The sequence below is a fragment of the Bos grunniens genome, chromosome 20 (assembly GCF_055505025.1).
Source record: "Bos grunniens cultivar Pamir isolate PY7600 chromosome 20, Bosgru_T2T1.0, whole genome shotgun sequence".
Lineage (NCBI taxonomy): Eukaryota > Metazoa > Chordata > Mammalia > Artiodactyla > Bovidae > Bos > Bos grunniens.
The window spans coordinates 24,704,635-24,731,196 of NC_141184.1; the positions used below are offsets into that span (position 1 = coordinate 24,704,635).

The window sequence follows — 26,562 nt, forward strand, 5'->3', positions numbered from 1 at the left end:
ACCATTTCTGTCCTTTATCGAGCCTATCTTTGCATGAAATGTCCCCTTGGTATCTCTAATTTTCTTGCAAAGATCTCTAGTCTTTCGCATTCTGTTGTTTTCCTCTATTTCTTTGCATTGATCGCTGAAGAAGGCTTTCTTATCTCTTCTTGCTATTCTTTGGAACTCTGCATTCAGATGTTTATATCTTTCCTTTTCTCATTTGCTTTTCGCTTCTCTTCTTTTCACAACTATTTGTAAGGCCTCCCCAGACAGCCATTTTGCTTTTTTGCATTTCTTTTTCATGCAGATGGTCTTGATCCCTGTCTCCTGTACAGTGTCACGAACCTTATTCCATAGTTCATCAGGCATTCTATTTATCAGATATAGGCCCTTAAATCTATTTCTCACTTCCACTGTATAATCATAAGGGATTTGATTTAGGTCATACCTTAATGGTCTAGTGGTTTTCCCTACTTTCTTCAATTTAAGTCTGAATTTGGCAATAAGAAGTTCATGGTCTGAAGGCAATGGCACCCCACTCCAGTACTCTTGCTTGGAAAATCCCATTGACTCAGGAGCCTGGTAGGCTGCAGTCCATGGGGTCACTAAGAGTCAGACACAACTGAGCGACTTCACTTTCATTCTTCACTTTCATGCATTGGAGAAGGAAATGGCAACCCACTCCAGTGTTCTTGCCTGGAGAATCCCAGGGATGGGGGAACCTGGTGGGCTGCCGTCTATGGGGTCTCACAGAGTCGTACACGACTGAAGCAACTTAGCAGCAGCAGCTCCTCGTCTTGTTTTTGTTGACTGTATAGAGCATCTCCATCTTTGGCTGCAAAGAATAGAATCAGTCTGATTTCGGTGTTGACCATCTGGTGATGTCCATGTATAGAGTCTTCTCTTGTGTTGTTGGAAGAGGGTGTTTTTTATGACCAGTGCATTTTCTTGGCAAAACTCATTGTCTTTGCCCTGCTTCATTCTGTATTCCAAGGCCAAATTTACTGGTTACTCCAGGTGTTTCTTGACTTCCTACTTTTGCATTCCAGTCACCTATAATGAAAAGGACATCTTGATTAGGAATCATCTATGAGAATCATCACATGAGAATTTTTTCAATCCTAGAGAGACTCCTTCCTTTAAAGATTATTTATTATTAAAGGCAGCAAGAATGTTCTCAGTCAGATATATCTCTATGTTTTTTTCCTGTATTCTCAAAACTTCAAAGAAATAATTATATTTCCATATAACGTACCATTATTTTTGGTTTTTATTAGTGATTTCTGTTTTATTAATATTCTAAAAATTAGAGGTGTTGTTTTCCACTTGTTTTAGTTTTGCTTTCTTTTCTTTTTGATTTTCCAAAATAGATTGAACAGACCATCTGTCAGGAAAGCTAGTATTTTTGGAGGTGTATCATTTATTGAAAGCCTGAAACGCTGTATCAAACTGCCAGTTTTGTACCAAATGATGCTGTAGGACATATTTTATATTATTTTGTTCAAGATTTTATGCAGTTGATGTCTTGTGGAAGTGTCTTGCTAATTGTCTCTCCTACGATGCTAATTATTACATACTGAATTTCCATGTGCCTAGTACTAACATTTCCAGAAGGCTTATCTTTGCCACACATAAGGAGAAAGGTGTTTTCCTCTAATTTTCTATATTCATACCTCCATCATATAGCCACCATCATGATAATAAGCCCTTTTCCCTCTTGGTTGAACTTAGCTAAGATCATGTGCACCAAAAAAGAAGGTATAGCAACTCACAAGGTGATTTATTTGTTTCCCAAGATATAATATCTAACTGTCTGTGGGTATCATGATGTGGCTCATGTAACTTTAAAAAAAATGCTGACACTCCCAATATATGGATTGTGTGATCTCTTTGAAGGAAATAAAGGGTAAAAATTTAAAGGAATTCAGTATTGATAAATCCAATTCTCAAGACATAATTAAATATGGATCTGATAACTCTTAATTGATCTCTTGGTATTATTCAGTTAAATAATGAAGGAGTAAGCCCTCACTTTGTTAAAGACAATTTAATATACATTTCTAATAATTCAGAAATCATCCAAGATTTTTTACTAGTTTTGTTAGAGAAGGAAGGGCAATAACACACCAAATTAGAGACAGAGAGAATGTTTCTACTCAAAAACATTAGATTGAAGCAAATTGTTTCCAAGGAAGCACTGGAATGGGAATATGCAATCAGATAATGATCAAATCCAAATACCCTGGTCCATTCTTGATTAAAATTGAAAGAAACCAAAGGCCACAAATCTCTTTAGTGTTTAATGGTAAAACTTGGAAGTAAAATTGTTTACACTATATTGTGTCAAAAAAAGTCAGACTAATTATTGTGCTTGGTTGCAAAAGTAGAGGAGAATGTAAAAGGGTGATTACATAGGGTAACTGCAAATGAGATGAATTTCTTGAATTAAATTTATATATGTTCTATAATTGTGGTAATTAAATTTCATTTAAGTTGTTTCTTTCCAGGGAAAAAGAAAAAAAAATTCCATGAGATATTCTTCAATTAGCTACAGAAATATGCAGAAAGATTCCATACAAAACAGCCATCACCTGCAAGGGTAAAATTATTTCTCTGTTTAATTTCAAATTTGCCACAGTCAATAGTGTTTGCAAGGGTGCTTATTAGGGAAAATTTATGTGAATCATTCATAAGACATCTTTGCTTTTGATGGATAACTTATTAAACATAAACTAACATTGATTGCTTTATCATGATAAAAAAGACACATCTTCTCTTTCTAGAAAGAAAACATTTAGACACTGGCTTAAATGCCTCTTGCAAGTTAAAAGAATAATAATAAATGAATGCTGGCTGGGTATATACTCTCAATTTAAAAAATTTATTTCCTTGTATACCCAGCGTTATATTGAGAAATATCTCCTCTATAGTTGGTTGGTTGAATAAAACTTATTATGAATAGATAATGAGTAATTATCAAATTGCAAGCATGCTTGCTAAGTTCCTTCAGTCATATCCAACTCTTTTGTGACTGCATGGACTATAGCTCTCCAGGCTCTTCTGTCCAGGAGATTCTCCAGGCAAGAATACTGGAGTGGGATGCCAAGCCCTTCATTAGGACTTATTAAGTTAGAATTTATTTAATTCAATTTAAAAAAAAGCGTATGTTTTTTGTCCTTTACTCTGCTTATGTGTTCAGTTATGTAAGCAAGCCTTCTTCTATGAATAGCTCTCCCTCATCTTGATAGACCTGTATTTAATACATCACTGTATCATTGAACTTGATGCTCTGAAAGTGCTGCACTCAACATGCCAGCATATTTGGAAAACTCAGCAGTGGTCACAGGACTGGAAAAGGTCAGTTTCATTCCAATCCCAAAGCAAGGCAATGCCAAAGAATTCTCAAACTACCACACAATTGCACTTATCTAACACGCTAGTAAAGTAATGCTCAAAAATCTCCAAGCCAGGCTTCAGCATTTGTGAACCATGAACTTCCTGATGTTCAAGCTGGTTTTAGAAAAGGGAGAGGAACCAGAGATCAAATTGCCAACATCTGCTGGATCATAGAAAAAGCAAGAGAATTCCAGAAAAACATCTATTTCTGCTTTATTGACTATGCCAAAGCCTTTGACTGTGTGGATCACAATAAACTGTGGAAAACTCTGAAAGAGATGGGAATACCAGACCACCTGATCTGCCTCTTGAGAAATTTGTATGCAAGTCAGGAAGCAACAGTTAGAATTGTACGTGAACAACAGACTGGTTCCAAATAGGAAAAGGAGGACGTCAAGGCTGTATATGGCCACCCTGCTTATTTAACTTATATGCAGAGTACATCATGAGAAACGCTGGACTGAAAGAAACAGAAGCTGGAATCAAGAGTGCCAGGAGAAATATCAATAACCTCAGATATGCAGATGACACCACCCTTATGGCAGAAAGTGAAGAGGAACTTAAAAGCCTCTTGGCGAAAGTGAAAGTGGAGAGTGAAAAAGTTGGCTTAAAGCTCAACATTCAGAAAACGAAGATCATGGCATCAGGTCCCATCACTTCATGGGAAATAGATGGGGAAACAGTAGAAACAGTGTCAGACTTTATTTTTTGGGGTTCCAAAATCACTGCAGATGGTGACTGCAGCCATGAAATTAAAAGACACTTACTCCTTGGAAGGAAAGTTATGACCAACCTAGATAACATATTCAAAAGCAGAGACATTACTTTGCCAACAAAGGTTCATCTAGTCAAGGCTATGGTCTTTCCTGTGGTCATGTATGGATGTGAGAGTTAGACTGTGAAGAAAGCTGAGCGCCAAAGAATTGATGGTTTTGAACTGTGGTGTTGGAGAAGACTCTTGAGAGTCTCTTGGACTGTAGGGAGATCTAACCAGTCCATTCTGAAGGAGATCAGCCCTGGGATTTGTTTAGAAGGAATGATGCTAAAGCTGAAACTCCAGTACTTTGGCCACCTCATACGAAGAGCTGACTCATTGAAAAAGACTCTGATGCTGGGAGGGATTGGGGGCAAGAGGAGAAGGGGACGACAGAGGATGAGATGGCTGGATGGCATCACTGACTCGATGGACGTGAGTCTGGGTGAACTCTGGCAGTTAGTGATGAACAGGGAGGCCTGGTGTGCTGCGATTCATGGGGTTGCAAAGAGTCGGACACGACTGAGCGACTGAACTTAACTGAACTGAACTGTGTCATTCACCTAATATTTTCATATATGTGGTATGATCTTCCTGACCCAGGAATCAAACCAGGGTCTCCTGCACTGTCCGCAGATTCTTTTCCAGCTGAGCTACCAGAGAAGTCCAATATGTTTACATGAATATCCATTTTTGCAATGATGTTCTCAGCTAGTTTGGTAGCCATGTGTCATGGACCTCATATAAGGCAAATAGATTTCCTGCTCTAGACTCTTGACCAGTTTCTGTAAGACAGTATCTGTTTCTTGAAGGTTATTAAAACTAGACTGTAAAATTGTTGAACTTAGTATAATTTTGTAAATCTTTTCTTTTTCCTTAAGCCATGTGCAGTGGGTAAGGAATGTACCCAAAAACGTATATGTCCAATGGGACTTCAGAAAATGTTTTTGTTTGGAAATAGAGTATTCTGAAAATGTAACTCGTTGAGATATATTGGGTCAGTGTAGTTCTAAATTCAACGTCATTGGTGTCCTTATAATATCAGTTTAAAAGCATTAGTTTTACGGGATATACTGTTAGAAAACTGCTATAACCAAATTAATTAAATATTCTCTGGAAAGTTCAGTTAAGTTCAGTCACTCTGTCAAGTGTGACTCTTTGCAAGCCCGTGAACCGCTGCACGCCAGGCCTCTCTATCCATCACCAACTCCCGGAGTCCACCCAAACCCACGTCCATTGTGTCAGTGATGCCATCCAACCATCTCATCCTCTGTCATCCCCTTCTCCTCCTGTCTTCAATCTTTCCCAGCATCAGAGTCCTTTCAAATGAGTCAGCTCTTCACATCAGGTGGCCAAAGTATTGGAGTTATAGCCAAATTATTTTGTAAAATAAATTTTCATTGTTTTCAAAAAATTAAGTTTATTTAAGTTAATAAAATGTCTTTCTTTTAACTTAAAATATTGCCTTATTATAAGAACAGTGGTTCTGTTGTTTAACATTTAAGACATATAGCTTAGGCAAAATTTAATGCCTGCTCAAAGTTCATTTTGATAAATCTAATGTGTTTGGTAACCGTGAGCATATAATATGTGGAAGTATGTATGGGAATGTTAAAGTTGATTAGCCGTGGGAAAGTTGTAAATACTGGTCAAAAAAGCAAGCTATTCCTAAATTGATTTTCTCATCATTTTAAAAAAGATTATTCTAACTTTAAATTTGGGGATCTTCTATCTACTTTTCTAAAACTATGGCTCACAAAATAACACCATTACTAAGAATATTTTTTAAGTAAGGTGAAATTAGGTTAAGTTTCTCTTGTAATGAATAGTTATATAATTACCTGACTTAACAATTATCACAATCATAAAATAAGTCAAAAATATTTAAACGTTGTGGTCAAACATGGTATATTTCATTAATAGGTTTTGATGTATGTAGTTTAACCTAGAGCTAAGAACAATGAAAATTATCAAATAAAATCTACAATTTTATTCTAGCCTTGTAAAATATTTTCCAAGAAGTCTTCATAACTGTTTCAGTGGAAAACATCATGTGAAATCTTTAATGTGTAAAGGTTTCTTTAACTCACATTTTAACCTTGTCTTGGAATATAGATGATTTTTTATTAAATGTTAGACTGAGAAAATCAATCCATTTCATATAAGCCATCAAGTAGTCATTAAATTGAAACGTATCTGTTTTTCATTTTATTCTGATGTCTTAAAGTGACATTTCTTTTATCCATTTATTTTCTTTTCTTTTAGCAATTTTAGTTAATATTCCCCCCCTGACTACTTTTAGCTTCTGTCTTTGGAACTTTATCATTGTTACCACACTATTCTTCTTTTTGTCTTTATTTCAACTAAGTTTTAGAATTGTTTTTGAACTTATATTCCAAATAATGCTTGGAGAAAAAGAATAATACTACAGTACTACACTACAATACAACAAAGCAAAAATATATCTCAATAAAGATTTCTATGGTCCAGCAATAGTATTCATCTTTTCAAAACAACATTCTATTGAGAACTCATTCTCTTGAGGGAGCAATTCTAAAGAATTTCTGCTCTTGTTCCAATATTTTATTTTTTAGCAAGAAATAAGGCTACAAAAAGCCCAAATCAACTTGCATCAGAAAACAATCTACTGTGATGTGTAAAACACGGCAAACCAGACAGTTTCTTACCTAAAACTTTCTGTATATTAGTAAAGTAAACCCATATTTAAATATCTGAATATTTTTATCTAAGCATAGAAAAAATTATAGCATTTTGAGAAACATGACTTTTTCCTCTTTATTAAACAAATATTAATCTAAAAGGAACAAGTACAGCATTCTGTTTTATATATATATATATTTATGTATATATATATATATATATATATATATATATATCAGATCAGATCAGATCAGTCACTCAGTCATGTCCGACTCTTTGCGACCCCATGAATTGCAGCACACCAGGCCTCCCTGTCCATCACCAACTTCCGGAGTTCACTGAAACTCACGTCCATCGAGTCAGTGATGCCAGCCAGCCATCTCATCCTCTTTCGTCCCCTTCTCCTCTTGCCCCCAATCCCTCCCAGCATCAGAGTCTTTTCCAATGAGTCAACACTTAGCATGAGGTGCCCAAAGTACTGGAGTTTCAGCTTTAGCATCATTACTTCCAAAGAAATCCCAGGGCTGATCTCCTTCAGAATGGACTGGTTGGATGTCCTTGCAGTCCAAGGGATTCTCAAGAGTCTTCTCCAACACCACAGTTCAAAAGCATCAATTCTTTGGTGCTCAGCAATATTGACCTTGATGAGATAACTTTCTTCTGAATGTAAGATTTTTAACTATATATATGGATATGTGTATGCATGTATGCTAAGTTGCTTTAGTTATGTCCAACTCTTTGCAACACTATGGACTGTAGCCAACAAGTCTCCTATGTCCATTGGATTTCCCAGGCAAAAATACTAGAGTGGGTTACCATGCCTTCCTCCAGGGGATCTTCCTGACCCAGGGATCAAACCCCTATCTCTTAAATCTCCTGCATTGGCAGGCAGGTTCTTTATCACCAGCACCATCTGAGAAGCCCATATATGGATATATATAAAGTTATGATAGTAGGAGTCCCTTGGACAGCAAGGAGATCCAACCAGTCCATTCTGAAGGAGATCAGCCCTGGGATTTCTTTGGAAGGAATGATGCTAAAGCTGAAACTCCAGTACTTTGGCCACTTCATGTGAAGAGTTGACTCACTGGAAAAGACTCTGATGCTGGGAGGGATTGAGGGCAGGAGGAGAAGGGGACGACAGAGGATGAAATGGCTGGATGGCATCACCAACTCGATGGACGTGAGTCTAGGTGAACTCCAGGAGTTGGTGATGGACAGGGAGGCCTGGTGTGCTGCAATTCATGAGGTCGCAAAGAGTTGGACACAACTGAGCTACTGAACTGAACTGATGATAGTGGGAAGAGCTCATATAATTTCACATTAGATATGCATCACACATGAGTATGAACACATGCATTAAGAAAAACATGCAATAAACACATGCAAGAAAAATGCAGTGTCCCAAGTGCCACAGAAAACTCCAGCTCTACTTTAATATGTCTGTACTCCTATACTCATTCACCCCTCAATCACTTTGTCTCTTTTTCTCTATTATATACTCTAATATATATTCAAATAATTTTGCTAAGAATTCCCAATTAAACTAGAGAATCTTGTGTTCTCTTGGAGGATACAACCTAATAGGAAACAATATTAATGTTAAAAAATAAGAATATAAGATGGTGACTAGTAATATTAATAAAAAATGGTGAGCACTAGGGAAGGACAGAGAGTTGAGACACTTTAAACAGGTATTTGAGAAGGATTTTTCTGAGAGCTGAAACATGCATAAGGACAGGAATATCCATGAAAAACCTGGGGTGAAAGAAAATGAGCAGAGTCAAAAATCTAAGGTGAGAACTGGTTTAACTTACTCTGCAGACACACAGGAGCTAGTATGGCTAATTCAGAATGAGCAAAGAAGCTGGGGTTAAAGGTGGATTTAGCATTGCCATGGAGTATGTGGATGGTTTGGGTCAGAAAGGATGAACTGGTATCAGTATGTTTGCCTTATAAAAAAATGCATCATGTCAGATCAGGAATGATACCAAGGAGCAGTTAACAAAAGTTTGCTCATGATCAGGTAGGGTTTGATTGGAGTGACAGTTTTAGATAAGAAGAGAAGTGATCAAATTTTGGCCAAATTTTGAAAGTATAAAACAAAACAAAACTTTTGTTAAGTGTAAATACCTAATGTTATAGCACAAAAAAGCTATACAATCAATGTACTTCCTAGATACCCAAGTAGCTTCGCCTCACCCAGGTGCTGTAGAGATACGGGCACTAAGAGGCAACCCTGCTGGGCAGCTGCTTTATCTAGAGCTGTGTGTAGCTCCCTGAGCAACTGGCACCCAGGGTTCTGAGTGCTCCCATTCTGCGTGCCAGATCATTGAAATGCTAACAAAATCCACGGTCTTCACACATCTGTTATGAAAAATGCTGGGTATCCGTGGGATAAGAAGGCTTTATGGAAGGACAATCTGCAGTGTGCCCATGTGATAAGAATGTTCTTTATGCTTATGTCTCATTATTCCATTGGAGATAAGGAAAAGGAATGAAGCAAAAATGATTTCTGGTTTGAAGACAGTCCAAGTGGGTTGATTAACTAAGGTGGGGAAACTAGGAGGATTGCCATCTTTGAAAGAAGGGCTGTTACAATAATCATTTTATTAAAAAATATATATTTTAAGTCTCAAAATAGCTATATAAGTTGTCTCATCAATTCCCTCATATTGAATAAAAAAAATATGACCCAGAAATATGAAATAACGACTTCTCCAAGGTCAGGCAAGTTATTGTGTCAGATTAGGATGCAGAATAGCCCTCAGTTCAGTTTCTTTCCACTGACAAGCAGTATATTTTAGTTTACGATTTATCTGCCAAGGAAACATATTAGCTAATAAGTGCTTAGAAGCTAACTTCCTGGAAAACATCATGGGATGCCTTTCTTATGTACACTTATGTTTAATTCAAATTGCAAACTGCCCTTGGAATGTAAATGAGTGTGTTCTTCTCAGGTTAAGTGGTAACACTGTGACAGAGAATAATTTAAGATGTAAGCAGTTTTATTAGTTATTATGCACAGTGTAGAAGAGAGATACAATATTGTGGATATTAACATTTTATCTTTCTCTAAGTGGAAAAACGCCTTTTCATTCTAAGGATCATATGGCATAATGAAACATACCTAGAGTTTGGAGTCAATTAATTATACCTTGGCTCAGCCTTGTCTTGGGTACACAAGCTCACACACGCATTCTATTCCACTGAGCCTCAGTTTCCTTTCTGCAACGTATGAATAAGTTAAAAGAGTGTTATTATGAAAATTAAACAAGATAGCTCCTAAGAGAATGTCTAGAGCATAATATGCATTTATTAAATGTTAGTTTTAACCAATATTAGAATATAAGATGACATGCAACATGCATTTTAATTCACAAATGGTTGCTCTTTGCAAGAACCTTAAAATGCCACCTATGTCTTTTCAGGCATAACTACTTTCATAGTTTCGCTTAAAGATACTGTTACATGCCTTTTTAGAAATGTGATTATTCACATTTGAATCACCGGGAGGAATGATAAAAAATAAATAAATAAATCTAGGAGATGTAAGAGTATACTTTAATGACTGTTCAGCAGTTTTCCTTGGGGGAAATTTCATCATTAAACTTTCCCAGGTATTTTATTATCATCTCATGCAATTCTCTGGATAACCATATCCCTTGTTAATCCACTAATTTATTTTGAGGCTGGTCCTACTGACTTATGTCCCCAGATGTCTTTTACCTGAGTAGAAATACAGTCAATTACAGAGTTTCTCTTTACCTTTTGACATTTCTATTTTTTTACCTATGCTGAATATTAACATTGAAAGTGTATATGTTATGTAGATAGCATTTTAACTGAGTGAGAAATTAGACATTTGTTAAAGTAAAAGCAACAATTTCTGTACTAAACCAATGATGATTGTGTGGTTCCATCAGGGGGGTTTATTTCTGAAAAAGTTTGGAACATTCTATTCATATGTGTATCTAACTATTAAACAAGTATAGAACTTTCAGATCTATGAACTGTGCCCCCCTCCCCAAACAAAGTCCTATAGAGTTGCCATGGATAATGCAATGCTTGGGATGAAATGTTATGAATAAATAGAAAATTCTGACAGAAGTTTTATTTTCCAGAGTATTCAGGCTGGTGTAAAAGTAATTGATGTTTTAGAATATGACTTTTAAATCATTATGACTAAGCTTAAACGTATTTTTATTAATCAAAATAAGAACATTAAAATTAACACATTTTGCCAGTAAGAAATGTTTATTCCTATAGCATAAAAACCCACACTTTGGGATTTGACAAATTCTTGGAAAGCATTTTCTGCTTCCTGCTGGTTGTGGAAATGTTTTCCCTGCAAAAAGTTATCAAGATGCTTGAAGAAGTGGTAGTCGTTTGGTGAGAGGTCAGGTGAGTTTGGCAGATGAGGTAAAACTTTGTGACCCAGTTCGTTCAACTTTGGAAGTGTCGGTTGTGCCACGGTCAGTCCAGCATTGTTGTGAAGAATCTGGTCCATTCTGTTGACCAAAGTCAGCTGCCAGCATTGCTATTTGCAGTGCGCCTTATTGATTTGCTGAACATACTTCTCAGATGTAATGGTTTCACCAGGATTTGGGGAGCTGTAGTGGATCAGATGGGCAGCGATCAAACAGTGACCATGATCTTCCTTGGTGTGAGTTTGGCTTTGGGAAGTGCTTTGGAGCTTCTTTTTGCCCCTACCACTGAGCTGCTCATGGCTGGTTGTTGGATAAAATCTACTTTCCATTGCTTGCCATAATCTGATCTAGAAATGGTTTGTGGTTGCACAAAAAAAAAGAAGATGACACTTCAAAACAACATTTTCTTTTTAATTTTCAGTCAGCTCATGAAGCACCAACCTATTGAGCTTTTTCACCTTTCCAATTTGCTCCAAATGCGGAATGACCGTAGAAGAGTCAATGCTGAGTTCTTTGGCAACTTCACCTATAGTTGTAAGATCAACTTCAAAGATGGTTCTCAATTTGTAGTTGTCAACCTCCTGTGGTCATCCACTACTCTCCTTATCTTCAAGGCTTTTGTCTCCTGTGCAGAAATTCTTAAGCCACCACTGCACTATATGCTTGTTAGCAGTTTCTGGGCCTAATACGTTGTTGATGTGATGAGCTGTCTCTGCCGCTTTATTAACCATTTTGAACTTGAATGAGAAAATCATTTGAATTTGCTTTTGTCTAATAAAAATTATTATATTAATATTTATTTACTAATAAATAAATATAACTGTATTTATTAAAATGAATATAAAAGTTTAAAATAGAAAATAAACAGCAAGTAGTGTCATTATTTTTAAAAAAAAAAAAAGCAAGCAAGAAAGAAAGATAGCGCTAAGTTGTATCCAACTCTTGCGATCCCAAGAACCATACCCTGCCAGGTTCCTCTGTCCATGGGATTCCCCAGGCAAGAATACTGGAGTGGGTTGCCATTTCCTTTTCCAGGGGAACTTCCTGACCCAGGAATTGAATCCAGGTCTCCCACATTGGAGGCAGATGCTTTACCGACTGAGCTACATGGGAAGTGAGTAAAGCAAGAAATGTGCATATCCATAGTTATTTTAGAATGTATTCAAATATCAAACAGCAAAGTTCAACCATGCAAAACCACAATTGATTTTGCACCAACCTAATACAAAACCACTCTTATGGCAGAAAGTAAAGAGGAACTAAAAAGCCTCTTGATGAAAGTGAAAGAAGAGAGTGAAAAAGTTGGCTTAAAGCTCAACATTCAGAAAACGAAGATCATGGCATCTGGTCCTATCACTTCATGGCAAATAGATGGGGAAACCGGGGAAACAGTGTCAGACTTTATTTTTTGGGCTCCAAAATCACTGTAGATGCTGATTGCAGCCATAAAATTAAAAGACACTTACTCCTTGGAAGGAAAGTTATGACCAATCTAGATAGCATATTCAAAAGCAGAGACATTACTTTGCCAACAAAGGTCCATCTAGTCAAGGCTAGGTTTTTTCCAGTGGTCATGAAAGGATGTGAGAGTTGGACTGTGAAGAAGGCTGAGCGCTGAAGAATTGATGCTTTTGAACTGTGGTGTTGGAGAAGATCTTGAGAGTCCCTTGGACTGCAAAAAGATACAACCAGTCCATTCTAAAAGAGATCAGTCCTGGGTGTTTATTGGAAGGACTGATGTTGAAGCTGAAACTCCAATACTTTGGCCACCTCATGTGAAGAGTTGACTCATTAGAAAAGACTCTGATGCTGGGAGGGACTGGGGGTGGAAGGGGAAGGGGACGACAGAGGATGAGATGGCTGGATGGCATCACCGACTTGATGGACATGAGTTTGAGTGAACTCAGGGAGTTGGTGACAGAAAGGGAAGCCTGGCATGCTGCGATTTATGGGGTTGCAAAGAGTCAGACACGACTGAGTGACTTAAGTGAACTGAACTGAATACAAAGCCACTTTGCACTGTATAAGAATACCAGAAAAGCACATGCTATAAAAATATGTATATATATATATATATATATATATATATATTGACTCAGATGGTAAAGAATGTGCCTGCAGCGTGGAAGACTCAGGTTCGATTTCTGGATCAGGAAAATCCCCACGAAGAGAAGGAAATGGACACTCAATCCAATGTTCTTGCCTGGAGAGTTCCATGGACAGAAAAGTCTAGAAGACTACAGTCCATAGGATCCCAGAGAGTCGGACATGACTGAGCAACTAAAAACACACACAAGTGTGTGTGTGTGTGTGTGTGTGTGTATAGCTATTGTTGTTTAGTGGCTACTAAGTTATTTCCAACTCTTTGCAACTCCATGAACTGTAGCCCGCCAGGCTGCTCTTTCCATAGGATTTCCCATGCAAGAACACTAGTGTGGGTTGCCATTTTCTCCTCGAGGGGATCTTTCTGACCCAGAAAACAAACTTGTATCTCCTATTATATATAGATGGGAGGTGTCCCGTAAGTATTTGTAAAATGGATTAATAAGTGAAAAAATGAAGAAATAAAAAATGTTCCATGATTTTTACAAAATATCATATTTTATCATATATATGTATATTTATATAAATAAGATTATTTTTCTCAAATATATATGTATGTATATATTAAAATGTATTTGTTAAAATCATGGAACTAGTTTTATTTATTTGTTCACTTATTAATTCATTTTACAAATACGTAAGGGATACCATCCATCCATCAGGTGTGTTCGAGACACTGAGAATAAAATAAAAGAAAAAAGAAAAACAGTTTCCTTAGCACAGAATCTACTAAGGGACTGATATTTATCAATGAATCACACAAACAAATATAAAACGAAGTTATTTATCAAGTGCTAGATGGAAAGCTCCTTGGTGTTATGAAAATGCAGTGTAAAGAAATTTATAGTCAGAGAGGTTAGCAAAGGATAATCGAATAAGTGATAGAACTGAAATTGTAGAATAAAAATTAATATGGCAAATGGAGAAATGAATGGAATGTTCTAAACTGAAAGAAGAGAGCATGGGCAAAGGCCTTCTGCAAACAAAGGACCTTTAAAAAGTAAAACAATGTAATAAAATAGAGTAACTGTAGTGCATCTGGACCACCTCAATCAAGATGCAAATATATTTAGATGTAAGCAGACAGGTAAGTAGGGTCAGAACATGTAGTCTTGTTTTCTATTTTGATACATTTTGACATTTATTTAAGAAAAAATGAAAGTAATTAAGATACTTTAAGCAGAGGGCAATACAATCAGATCTGAATTTTGACAAGAGAACTCTGCTTGTCACATAGGAAATGATTTTGTTATGGTCAGCTCTGTATATATCAGGATAAAATGAATTATCCCATTGGGTTTGTGCAATATTTCAAACTAAGAATTACGGTAGTTGGAAATGATCAGAGTAAAGAAGAAAAACTGATAGATTCAAGGTGTATCTAAGTAATAAAATGACCAAAAATATTAAAAAATGTTGAATTTGATTTCTAGGCTGTAAAGTTTAAATGTTTATGAGAGTGGCATGTATTAAAATAAGGAATCTTGATAAAGTATAGAACAGGAAGGAGAGTTCTTGGGTTTTATTTCTAAGTTGTTCTTTTTAAGGTGAATAGAGACTTCAAAGAAAGTTGTCATAAAGGGATATAAATACATAGGTAGAAGTATTAATGTGAGATAAATCTGATAAATGTGACAATTGACTGACAGGAATATTTTTATTGTGTTAAAAAGTGAAATAAGGAGACTTGTGTTATACAAACAAGATTTGACAGAACCCAAAGAGGATAAAGGGGAAAAAATGAATATCAAGAAGATGAGGACAGTGACATTAAAAAAAAAAAAAAAAAAAACACACAAAAAAATGAAATCAAAGAAACGAAGAAAGGTGAGGGTTTCAAGAAGAGAATTGTCAGCAATATAAACTACTATAGGATTTAGAGCCATATAAGTCCTTACTAAGTGATTGATGCAAAGAAATAGAGGAAAACAATAAAATGGTAAAGACTAGAGATCTTGACAAGAAAATTAGAGATACCAAGGGAACATTTCATGCAAAGATAGCACAATAAAGGACAGAAATGATATGGGCCTGACACAAGCAGAAGATGTTAAGAACAGGTGGCAAGAACACACCGAAAAACTACACAAAAACGATGTTCATGACCCAGATAACCACAATGGTGTAATTATTCACCTAGAGCTAGGTATCCTGCAGTGTGAAGTCAGTGGGCCTTAGGAAGCAACACTACAAAGCTAGAGGATGTTATGGAATTCCTGTTGAGCTATTCCAAATCCTGAAAGATGATGCTGTGAAATCCTGCACTCAATATGCCAGCAAATGTGGAAAACTCAGCAGTAGCCACAGGACTGGAAAAGGTTAATTTTCATTCCAATCCCAAAGAAAGACAATGCCAAATAACGTCCGAACTATTGCACATTTGCACTTGTCTCACATGCTAGCAAAGTAATGCTCAAAATTCTCCCAGAGAGGCTTCAATAGTACATGAACCAAGAACTTCCAGATGTTCAAGCTGGATTTAGAAAAGGCAGAGGAATCAGATATCAAGTTGCCAACATCTGTTGGACCATCGAGAAAACAAAAGATTTCCAGAAAAAACATCTACTTTTGCTTTACTGACTATGCCAAAGCGTTTGACTGTGGGGATCACAACAAACGGTGGAAAATTCTTGAAGAGATGGGAATACCAGACCACCTTCCCTGCCTTCTGGGAAATCTGTATGCACATCAAGAAACAACAGTTAGAACCAGACAGGGAACAATGGGCTGGTTCCAAATTGAGAAAGGAGTATGCCAGGCTGTCTATTGTCACACTGCTTATTTAACTTCTATACACAGTACATCATGAAAAATGCCATATTGAATGAAGCACAAGCTGGAATAGATTGTCAGCAGAAATATCAATAACCTGTGATATGCACATGACCCCACCCATATGGCAGAAAGCGAAGAGGAACTAAAGAGCCTCTTGATGAACATGAAAGAGGGGAGTGAAGAAGCTGGCTTAAAACTTAAATTTCAAAAAAATGAAGATCATGGCATCTGATCTCATCAGTTCATGGCAAATAGATGGGGAAACAATGGAAATAATGACAGACTATTTTCCAAAGTCACTGCAGATGGTGACTGCAGCCATGAAATTAAAAGGTGCTTGCTCCTTGTGAGAAAAGCTATTACAAACCCAGACATAGTATTAAATAGGAGTGACATTACTTGGCTGACAAAGGTCCGTCTAGTCAAAGCTATGGTTTTTGCAGTAGCCATGTATGGATGTAAGAATTGGACCATAAAGAAAGCTGAGCACCAAGAATTGATGCTTTTGAACTGTGGTGTTGGAGAAGACTCTTGAGAGTCCCTTTGACTGCAAGGAGATCCAACCAGTCAATCCTAAAGAAATCAATCCTGAATATTCATTGGAAGGACTGATGATGAAACTGAAGCTCCAGTACTTTGGCTGCCTGATGTGAAGAGCTGACTCATTAAAGAAGACTCTGATTTGGGGAAAGATTGAAGGCAAGAAGGGAGGGGGATAACAGAGGATGAGATGGTTGGATGATGTCACTGGCTTAGTGGACATGACTTTGAGCAAGCTCTGAGAGTTGGTGATGGACAGGGATGCCTGGCATGCTGTAGTCCATGGGGGTGCAATTAGTTGGAAATGACTGAGCAACTGCAGTGAAATCACTATTGATCTTAGAAAAATATATTTTAGGGAATGTAATGGAGGAAGTCCAAATTATAATGAGGTGAATAATGAGTGATAAAAATTGTTGCAGCCACTTTTTACCAACTAGTGGAAGAAGTTGGTTAGTAGAGACACATAATTGATGTGTAAGATGCACAATAGTTCAGTTTTTTACTGCTTATTTTATTTTATGGAAAAATAGAAAATATGTAATATCTAATAAAATATATAAGATATAGGTAAGAATGTGAGAGAGATAGAAAAAACATAAAAGTACAGTCTTTCAATAACATAGGAGTTAGTGATATCACATGAAAAACAGTATGTTCAACAAGAAAGTTCTAGGAAGTGCAGGCAAACACAGAGGAGTTTTACAATGGAATAGCAAACCAGCAGTAACATGTTAATACATTCCTCAAAAGATCAAACATTGTGTCTTCACTAAACTGACTAATGTCAGGCTTCTCTCCTGCCTGCAAGTTCCTGAATTTTAACTTCCCCCAGGTCTGAGCAACAGCTGAAAACTCATCTTGATGTCTGGCTAACTGAGCGAGATGCTGTTCGGGTCAGACTACACTGATCATTTGCCCTTGCTTGTGAAAATTTCCTTATAAGTTTTTGCTGATCCTCTGCAGAGGGAGGGGCAGAGTTCCCTCAGTCCTGTTGCTTCAATCTGAAATACCCAGTGTAGATGGCTGAGAGGATAAAGAATTCGCCTTCAATGCAGGAGTCCTGGATTTGATCCCTGGGTTGGGAAGATCCCCTGGAGAAGGAAATGGCAACCCGCTCCAGTATTCTGGCCTGGAGAATTCTACAGACAGAGGAGCCTGGCAGGCTACAGTCCATGGGGTTGCAAAGAGTCAGACATGATTGAGCGGCATTCACTTCATTTTAGCACCTCTCCACACAGTACGCTGTTGCCATCTTGAATTGCAGTGTCTTGAGCAGTCCTTCTGCACAAAGTCCCATCAAGTTGGAATGAGAAGCACTAGGTGGGCCCAGTGGTTCTGTGTGGGTATCTGTAATCTGACATGTTAGGTATAAGGCCTTGGCACACAGACCCGTATAAGCTAGGAAAACTAAACTAAGCACAAAAGAATAGATTAGACTGTATAGTATAATTTCATCTATATTTTCATCTATAATTTCATCTAGATTTCATCTTATTTTTCTGGGGGACACCAGTGGGCTTTGTTGGTGACATTTTCTACTTGGTATTTTTAAACTTCCTAAATATGTTTTTTTTTTTTTAAGAAAACCCAGGTTCATTAAGTTTCACTCTTTGCGCTGTAAAGTTTTATGTATTTAAACATATTCAAAATGTCATATATTAACCATTGCACAAAGTTCACTACCATCAAAATTCTGTGTTTAAATCTCAAACATTCCTGTTTAAATCACAAACCACTGGCAATCTGTGAACCTTTTACTCTCTTGATAGTTTTGCCTTTTCTAAAGACATATAATTGGCAATATAAAGCAGGTAGCCTTTTTAAAGCAACTTCTTTTACTTAGAAGTGGATGCTTAAGCTTTGTCCACATGTTCCATGGCTTAATATTCCATTTACAGTTATTACGGAAAAGACCCCATTTTATGGATGTGCCTCAGTTTATTTATTCATTAACATAATGAATAAAGAATCATTAACATGTTTATTCCTTAACAAAGCAACCTCTTGGTTGCTTTGATTATAAATAAAACTGCTAGAAACATGTGCAGGGTTTTATGTGGAAATAAATTTTCAAAGCACTTGTGCAAATATCTAGAAGCACAACTGCTGAAGTATGGTTAAGACTTGTTTATTTTCAAAAGAAACTGTCACACTATGTTCTAAAGTGGTTACAAATTTAGCATTCTCACAGCACAGAATTTTCATGCAATTCCCTATTGCCAACATTTCATAATGTCAGTTTCATTTATTTTTATTATTGCTAATATTCTATCAATAATAGGTGTACCATGGCATCTGCTTTTTCTTACTTTGTAATTCCTCCATGATAAATTATTTTGGGTATTTTTTATATGTATATTTTCTTTGATGTACGGTGTTTGTTCAGATTATTGGCACACCACTCTCCTGCGATTTTTAAATTAGGGTGTTTTGTTTTCTTATCTTGAGATTGAAAAGTTGTTTAGAGCTTTAGATAAACCTCTTTTTCAGATAATGGTTTTTAAGATTTGTCTTTCCTGAGGCTTGATTTTCTTTCTTTTAATAGTGATTTTCACAGAGTAGAATATTTTAAATTCAGTTCAGTTCAGTTCAGTCGCTCAGTCGTGTCCTACTCTTTGTGACCCCATGAATCACAGCACACCAGGCCTCCCTGTCCATCACAAACTCCCAGAGTTCACTCAGACTCACGTCCATCGAGTCAGTGATGCCGTCCAGCCATCTCATCCTCTGTCCTCCCCTTCTCCTCCTGCCCCCAATCCCTCCCAGCATCAGAGTCTTTTCCAGTGAGTCAGCTCTTCACATGAGGAGGCCAAAGTATTGGAGTTTCAGCTTCAGCATCATTCCTTCCAAAGAAATCCCAGGGCTGATCTCCTTCAGAATGGACTGGTTGGATCTCCTTGCAGTGCAAAGGACTCACAAGAGTCTTCTCCAACATCACAGTTCAAAAGCATCAATTCATCGGCGCTCAGCCTTCTTCACAGTCCAACCCTCACATCCATACATGACCACTGGAAAAACCGTAGCCTTGACTAGACAGACCTTTGATGGCAAAGTAATGTCTCTGCTTTTGAATATGCTATCTAGGTTGGTCATAACTTTCCTTTCAAGGAGTGTCTTTTAATTTCATGGCTGCAGTCACCATCTGCAGTGATTTTGGAGCCCCAAAAAATAAAGTCTGACACTGTTTCCACGGTTTCCCCATCTATTTCCCATGAAGTGATGGGACCAGATGCCATGATCTTCGTTTTCTGAATGTTGAGCTTTAAGCCAACTTTTTCACTCTCCACTTTCATCAAGAGGCTTTTGAGTTCCTCTTCACTTTCTGCCATAAGGGTGGTGTCATCTTCATATCTGAGGTTATTGATATTTCTCCAGGCAATCTTGATTCCAGCTTCTGTTTCTTCCAGTCCAGCGTTTCTCATGATGTACTCTGCATAGAAGTTAAATAGGCAGGGTGACAATATACAGCCTTGACGTATTCCTTTTCCTATTTGGAACCAGTCTGTTTTTTCATGTCCAGTTCTAACTGTTGCTTCCTGACCTGCATACAGATTTCCCAAGAGGCGGATCAGGTCGTCTGGTATTCCTATCTCTTTCAGAATTTTCCACAGTTGATTGTGATCCACACAGTCAAAGGCTTTAAATTACTAAAGTCTAATTTTTTTTTTATTAATTTTTAATATATAGATCATGATTTTGGTGTTGTGTCTAAAAGCTTATTTGCAAACCTAGTTGAACCAGATTTTCTACTATGTTTTATTCTAGAATTTTTATGTTTTTGCATTTTAATTTTCAGATTAATCTTGAGGTAATTTTTGAGATTTATAAACTATTTGTCAAGATTAACTTTTTCTTACTTTTTGATGTCAAATTGTTCCAACACCATTTTATGAATAGACTATTTTTTTCCCCTACTGTCTTTGTGCCTTAGTCACAAAAATTAGTAGAAAATATTTGTATAGACTTATTTCTGGGCTCTCTCTTCTTCTCCTTTGATCTAGATGTCCATTTCTTGCTAAAACCACATTCTCCTTATTATTGTTGGTTTATAGTAAATTTTGATGTTTGTTCTTTTTTTTCACTGTTATTATCACTATTTTAGTGTTTTTTTTTTCTTTCCATATAAATTTAAGACTGATTCTATGATGAACCTTAAGACACCTCCAGATTCTGCTGATTACCCAATTCCAAATTAACTTCACAGTTTTCAACTATTTATTTCACTAGGACTCCACTGTCATTAAAAAATCTGTATTAGTATACTAGGTATTCCATAATGCACCACAATCTGAGTGGATTTAAACAAGAGAAAAAAATTATTTGTTCTTTCATAGTTTTGGAATCTAGAAGTCCAAAATAAAATAGTTGAAATGGCCATTTTCTCTGAAGGCTCTAGGGGACTATCTTTCTTTGCCTTTTTCTAGCTTCTTGACGTTGCCAGTGGAGAAGGAAATGGCAACCCACTCCAGTGTTCTTGGCTGGAGAATCCCAGGGACGGGGAGCCTGGTGGGCTGCCATCTATGGGGTCACACAGAGTCCGACACGACTGAAGTGACATAGCAGCAGCAGCAGAGGTTGCCAGAAACCATTGGTATTCCTTGGTCTGCAGATGTATCTCTCCAATATCTGCCTTTGTTTTCACACAACATTATTTCTGTATGAATCAATATTTCTCTGTTCTTATGAAGACACTAGTCTTTGGATTAGGGATCACCATAATCTAATATGATGTCATATTGACTTGATTACACCTCAAATAAGGTCATATTCACAGTTACCATGGGTTAGGAATTCAACATCTATTTGGGAGATACAACTTAATTCACAACACTGGATGATGGAAATTGATGCAATTAAACCTTTTGTATGAGACTTTATGTTAATACGGTGATATTGGGATGTTTTTAATGTTTCCTGTAACTTTAAATGCAAAAGGCTTCACCTTCTCAGGTGTGTGCTTTCTTGCCTTCCCAGGTGTACCTTGTTTTCCCCAAGACAGCCTCTTCAATAAAGACTGAACCGTGCAACTCTTTCAACTCTTCTCCTTTGTGGAGCCCTGGTGGTACAGTGGTAAGTAGCAGGAGAGGAAACAACCTTCTGTGATATTATGATCAAGTTTCAGCATTTTAGTGAGTCTGTGCCTCTGAACTACAACCTTCACAGTGTTTCTTTATCATCTCTTCTTCTGTAGATGAGAAAGGAAGGCCAGGACAAGCTGGAATCAGAGAAATACCCTTCTATCAGGGAACTAAGTCTCTGGAAGTCTGTTTTTCTGGAAAGTAGGCCTTTGTTATGGAGAACACTCCCAATATATTTCACAATGGTTATCTTCCTCTCTTCCTGCTAGAGATATGAGGTGCATTTTTTCTTGTGTCTTTTTTTTTTCTTTTATTTTTAAACTTTACATAATTGTATTAGTTTTGCCAAATATCAAAATGAGTCCGCCACAGGTATACATGTGTTCCCCATCCTGAACCCTCCTCCCTCCTCCCTCCCCATACCATCCCTCTGGGTCATCCCAGTGCACTAGCCCCAAGCATCCAGTATCGTGCATTGAACCTGGAGTGGCAACTCATTTCTTACATGATATTTTACATGTTTCAATGCCATTCTCCCAAATCTTCCCACCCTCTCCCTCTCCCACAGAGTCCATAAGACTGTTCTATACATCAGTGTCTCTTTTGCTGTCTCGTACACCAGGTTATTGTTTCTTGTGTCTTGATTTGTTTAAATTTATAACCTTGTGGTATTCTTATAGGCAGAGAAGGCAATGGCACCCCACTCCAGCACTCTTGCCTGGAAAATCTCATGGATGGAGGAGGCTGGAAGGCTGGAAGGCTGCAGTCCATGGGGTCGCTGAGGGTCAGACACGACTGAGCGACTTCACTTTCACTTTTCACTTCATGCATTGGAGAAGGAAATGGCAACCCACTCCAGTGTTCTTGCCTGGAGAATCCCAGGGATGGCAGAGCCTGGTGGGCTGCTGTCTATGGGATCACACAGAGTCGGACATGACTGAAGTGACTTAGCAGCATTCTTACAGGAGAAACTCACAAAAATACTGGATTCACCCCAAACTGCAAATCTCATGAGATTCACACTATTTCATACACAAACTCCAGCAATTTGTCCAAATTAATGTATATGTATTCTGACTAGTTTACAATTCTAGCAGCTTCTGCTCCAGTTAAGCTTTATCTGCAATATTTTGTGGTTGCCTGTCTCTCTGGATTTTACTGTCAGTTTGGTCTGTACTCTCCTTTCTCTGATGGATTCAAGAAAAATATTTTTTTCTCAATTTGCTCAGAATTTTTCTTGTAAGAATGGGATTGAGAACTTCCAAGCCAGGGCTGAAATTGGAATCTTGTTCCTTTCAATTTTGAAAGACATTTTAGCTGTTTATAAGATTCTTGTTTGACTAATGTTTTAAGCCCATGGCTCTGTCTTTGCATTGCCCTCTAAACTCAATTGTTTTGTTGAATAGTAAGTCTTAATTGCACTGGGTTTTTTGTATGTTATGAGTAACTTTGCTTATTTCAAAATTTCATTGTCTTTGACTCTGAGCATTTTTACTATAACACATCAAGGTAAGATGCTGACTTTTATAATGATTTTTCTACTTCTATCAATTTACATTGATTGAGTTTTGAATATTCTTCTAGTAAACATTCTTGGTATGAAAACAACTTACTTTTGATTTATCTTTTTATGTATTGTTGGATTTGTCCTCTCTCTCTCTCTCTCTCTCTCTCTCTCTATATATATATATATATATATATACTGCTGCTGCTAAGTCGCTTCAGTCATGTACAACTCTGTGCAACCCCATAGACGGCAGCCCACCAGGCTCCCCTGTCCCTGGGATTCTCCAGGCAAGAATACTGGAGTGGGTTGCCATTTCCTTCTCCAATGCATGAAGGTGAAAAGTGAAAGTGAAGTCGCTCAGTCCAGTCCGACTCTGAGCGACCCCATGGACTGCAGCCTACCGGGCTCCTCTGTCCATGGGATTTTCCAGGCAAGAGTACTGGAGTGGGGTGCCATTGCCTTCTCCGATATATATATATAGCATCTATATTCAGGAGATAACTTTCTGGTGCTATCTTTGTTAGTGGTTTGTATTAATGTGGGGTACTCTGGAATCATAAAAAGCATGGTAACATTTCCTTTATTCCTATTAAGAGTTTATGCAATATTGGTGTTTATTCATTAAATTTTTCAAATGTTACAACAGAGAAGATATAAAGTAGTATAGGTTTTATGGGGTGTGAGTGATTTTTAACAATTACTGTGAACCAGACAAAGTCTATAATCTTTATTCATTGAGTCATATTTAGTTGTGCTTTTGAAAAATTTGTTCTATTTAATCTTTTTTTTCTGTGGAGTAAAACTGTTCCTAATATCCACTTATTTTCTTCCTCCACTATATACTAGTTCTTTAATATGCTGATGTTGCCCTTATTTAGTTCCTCACATTTTCTTTCAGTTTGATTTGTATTTTCCCCTAAATGTTGATATGAAGAATATATCACATATTCAGACTTATCCCTTGTTGCATACTGCACATCCATACTCAGCTGTGTCTGACTCTTTTTTGATCTTTTATGAATGTGTTATTTTTTTTTTCCAGGTAAGAATACTGGAGTAGATTGCCATTTTTCCCTCCAGGGGATCTTCCCAACCCAGGGATTGAACCCCCTGGCTCCTGTGTTGTTAGGTGGATACTTTACCACTGAGCCACCTGGGAAGCCTATTCCTTTTCTTCCATATATCTAAGCATAAAATTTCCTCTCAGCTTTTAGTATTCCTACACATTTTTGAAATATCATACTTGTTTCCTTTTTTTATGAATTATCTTGTATTATTTAGAATTGTATCTTAAACTTTTATGTTTTTTAAATTTTAATTGGAGGATAATTACTTTACAATATTGGGATGGATTTCTGCCATCCATCAGTGTGAATCTACCATAGGTACACATGTGTTCCTTCCATCCTGAAACCCTCTCCCACCTCCCTCCCCACCCTATCCTTCTAGGTTGTCAAAGAATGATCCTATGGGCAGGGCAGCAAAAGAGCCACAGTTATAAAGAATAGACATTTGGATGCAGTGGGAGAAGAAGTGGGTGGGATGATTTGAGAGAACAGAATTGAAAGATATAGCTTGCCATATGTAAAATAGGTAACCAGTGTGAGTTTGATGAAAGAATTGTATCTTAATTTTAAGGGGTGTGGAGGCATAGTTCCAGACTCAGTTCCTTCTAGAACTCCACAAGTCACAGAACCAATGTGAATGTTTTGCTTGCTGATTTTTTCATCTTGATAAAGTGGTTGATTGTGGTGGAATACCACCAGCTGTATCTATAGCTTCACTGTTTTTTGCACTGCACCACGTTTTGCATGAATTAGCTAGGACTTTATTATTTTCAACTGGCCCAATTACAACTAGATGACTTTCAGGTGCCAATAATTCCACATAGAGCTATGATCCCTGTTGTCTCTAATAATAAAACATCAGTAACTGCAATATTACCCGTGTTCCAAGGGTCTTCATCACTCTAAACACCAGTATTAGGAAGTATCACCTCCCCCATCAGCGATAGATCATATTCTAAAATTCCATCCTGAAGTTTTTTCTAGGGCTACCACTGGTACTGATTGTATTAGCTTTGGCCTCTGTAAGAAAGAGTTTGACAAGATTTGAGAACATACATTTTACTGTGAAAAATAGTCTATAGTGAATTTGGCTAGTTGCCCATGATCAAGCTAAAGAAAATAAAAGAATAATCTCTGGGATTCAGATTACCATCTTAAGTTCCACATAAATGACTGAGATATTCTAAATCTGCTCTCAAATGAATTCATGTCCTGAAGCCTCAAGGCCACACTTTCTGAAAATCAAGTTCTGTGAGGAGCTAAATTACAGTATAGATTGAATTCTCAACTTTACAGTGAAACTTCAGTTAAAATGAGGGCATTTATGTGGGGGCGAGGGGTGGATAGCATCCTGAAAATTGAAAATGGGAATATATGGTTAGATCCTGATGAACCTAGGGACATTGACATCTAGATGCTACCAAGTTGTATTTGCCTGTAAAAATGGCTCTTCTACCACTGACTGTGGAGTTTAACTCTCCTTTTCCCAAAGAAACTGTGATTATCTCCACTGAATTAGCTTCCATATATGGAACTGATAATGCTCTTCAGAACCTACTCCCATCACCCTTCTTTGTTTCTAGACACAGAACAAATCCCATAAGGCCATAAAGGGTGAGAAGCAAAGTGTTAGCCATATAGTTGTTCCATACACCAAGAAAACTTCATGGCTGTCTAAATTAGAAAAATCTGAGAAATATATTTAGAAAATAATTAAGGATATGGCCTTCATGGTAAACGAAATATAAACTTGGATCAAGCCTAATTTTTTAACTCCTGTCTACTAAACCAAGATTCCAGATTTGGTGTTTTTGCTTGAAGATTTAAAAATGTCTATAACAGTTTGTGTGGTATATCTTCTGAAACACAGACCCATTGTCCACCATAAATAAGTTGAATTACCAGAACTTCTTTTATATGCTAGTGAGAAGTTCATGGAGGTTGGAATGTTAGAGTAGATTTATTTTGTAAAAATTGTTCACCTGCCCCAGTGATCTGGAGGACAAACCTTTTACCACAATTGTGAGAGAAACTCAACCATTCTTAAAGAGCTCTATGGTGATTCTGTGGGTCTCTCTGGTGGTTCAGGTGGTAAATAATCTGCCTGCAATGCAAGATACCCGGGTTCAGTCCCTGGGTCAGGAAATCCCTGGAGAAGGGAATGACACCCCACTCCAATATTCTTGCTTGGAGAATTCCATGGACAGAGGAGCCCGGTGGTCTATAGTCCATGGGGTTGCCAAGAGTTGGACACAACTGAGCAACT

At 37.3% G+C, this 26,562-nt stretch overlaps 1 long non-coding RNA gene across 1 annotated transcript in view; it reads left to right on the plus strand.

Annotated features, from left to right (window-relative positions):
* Window positions 1–21,633: 21,633 nt before the first annotated feature.
* Window positions 21,634–26,562, plus strand: part of LOC147350165 (uncharacterized) — a 39,132-nt gene continuing 34,203 nt past the window's right edge. The window contains exon 1 of the long non-coding RNA XR_015149194.1: window positions 21,634–21,714. This is a non-coding gene — a long non-coding RNA (uncharacterized LOC147350165). The remainder of the gene's footprint in view (window positions 21,715–26,562) is intronic.